General features: G+C 61.1%; 1 long non-coding RNA gene across 1 annotated transcript; it reads right to left on the bottom strand.

The window, feature by feature from the left end:
• Positions 1 to 844: 844 nt before the first annotated feature.
• Positions 845 to 1,727, bottom strand: LOC112547923. The gene is made up of 2 exons (XR_003091714.1): positions 1,359 to 1,727; positions 845 to 1,252 (listed from the first exon to the last, which is right to left on the bottom strand). It is a non-coding gene; the product is annotated as an uncharacterized LOC112547923 (long non-coding RNA).
• Between the last annotated feature and the right edge of the window lie 395 nt (positions 1,728 to 2,122).

Genomic DNA, 2,122 nt, shown 5'->3' with positions numbered 1-2,122 from the left:
CGCGAGGGCTCGCCCAGCCAAGGGGTGTGGCCAGAGGCTGGCAGAGAACCAATCACATAGCATCTCGGACCCGAGGTGGGCGGGGCGGGGGAGCCGAATGGAGCCGGAAGTTGCCGAGAGCCGCTCGCGGGGAGGCGGAAATAGCCGAGTCCCTTCCGGAAAGTGCCGAAGTGCCAGCGGCCCCGGGCGCGTTGGCGCCCCCTGGCGGCGGCCTGACCCGTGCGGACACGTGCGGGCATACATTGTTGCGCGTGCACACACACGTGCGTGCACTGCAGCCCACACATGCATTGTCACGCGCACAAACACACGTGCGTGCACATACACGCGCATGTACACGTTGTCACACGTGCACAGGTGATAAGAGAAGTAAGGCTGGAAGGGACCTCAAGAGACCATCCAGTCCAGCCCTGGATCAAAACCTGCACACATGTATTTGTACACCCGTGCATACACACATTCATACAAGTCTGCATACGTTTGTGCACAAATGCATGCATGCAGGCATTGTCACCTGTGCCTCCACACATGCATGCACACACATAGAAGCATATGCACACCTGTGCATGCACGCGTGTGCACACATATGCAAACACCCATTAGCATGTGTGCATACACACATGCATTCGCACACCTGTGAATACAAGTGTGCATATACACACACGCATTCTCATGTGCATACCACATGCATGCACATACACACATACATGCATATTCACACCCTTGCCCACACACACGCATGCATATGTGCATTTCGCCCTCCCCCCACCTCCCGTGCACCCCCGCAATGCAGGCACATGCCGACACTTACTGGCCCCACCGGACAACGGAGACTTCACACCCGTGAGTCTCATGGCCCAAAGGGCTTTATTGCTCTGGATCTACATGACGGCCAGGTTCCCAGGCCCAGCGCCCCCAGGCCCCGCGTTGCAGCTGGGGCTGGAACCTGTTCCCGGCCTGCCGAAGTAACGCCAAACAAGCAGGGAGGGCAGGAAGATAGCGTGCACATGCACTCACCTGCGAGTACACACACGCACACACATGTGTGCACATGTATGCATGCATTCTCATGTGTGCACACACTTGTGTATATTTGTGAGAATGCATGTATATGGACACGTGTGTGCGCGTGCATGGGTGACAATGTATTTGCACACCTGTGCACACACATGTGCAGAGCGCTGCAGACAGGGACGCCCAGGGCACGCACACGCCATTTGAACCCGGAGTGGACCCATGGGTGTCCGTTAACCTGGTTTAAATCACACCAGAGAAGCAAGTAGCATCCTTGCATGGAAGCGTATGTTCCCTGGTCCTCCAGGCATCCCACAATGCCTTGCTCCTGCTGCCGCCCTCACCTCCAGGCTGCTGCAACCAGCTGCTTGAGGAGGACGTGGACCCAGATGAGGCTCCCACCAGAACACGTGCCAGCCGGACCCCAAGTCTCCCAGTCTCAGAGAGAGGAAGTGGCTGGATCCACAGAACCCAGGTGTCCTGGGGGCTGCCCCCTGCTCCCCCCCTGCACAGGGGCGAGGGGAGCCGGCAGCCCATCACCCCGGCCGGGTCCTCCGGGCCCGTGTGAGGACCTCGTAGGCATCTTGCACCTCGATGAAGCGCCGCTCAGCCTCCTGCACGCGGTGCCGGTTGCGGTCGGGGTGCCACAGCTTCACCAGTTCCCGGTAGCTCCGGTGCACATCCTCGGCGGGCGCCCCGTCCGGCAGCCCCAGCACCTGCAAGCGAGGAGGAGCGGCCACCCATCAGACTGGGGGCTCCTTCTCAGGGGTGCCCACCCAACCCCCTTCCTGGGTGGTCCCACCGGACAGAGCAAGGGGGCCCTCACTCCCTCTGCTCCCAAAGCCAGGGGCAGAACCCAGGAGTTCGGGCTGCCTGGGTGGCATCACTGGACCTCCCCCCTCTGCTCCCGGCACCCTGTTGCCCTCCTACCCCATTGTCCCCCTCCCTCTTACGCCTGCTGCTGCTGCAGGTAGTGAAAGCTTTGCACGAACTCGTGGCTTTTCCCCCACTCGGTGCTCATCAGCAGCTGAAGGGGCATCAGCAGCGCCCGCCCCAGCAGCCGGCCGGCAGCTGGAACGACCTCGAGCCAGCCCAGGGCGGTGCCCAC

The sequence above is a fragment of the Alligator sinensis genome, unplaced genomic scaffold, assembly GCF_000455745.1.
Source record: "Alligator sinensis unplaced genomic scaffold, ASM45574v1 scaffold1065_1, whole genome shotgun sequence".
Classification (NCBI taxonomy): domain Eukaryota; kingdom Metazoa; phylum Chordata; order Crocodylia; family Alligatoridae; genus Alligator; species Alligator sinensis.
This window is presented reverse-complemented; position numbering and strand designations above follow the sequence as displayed.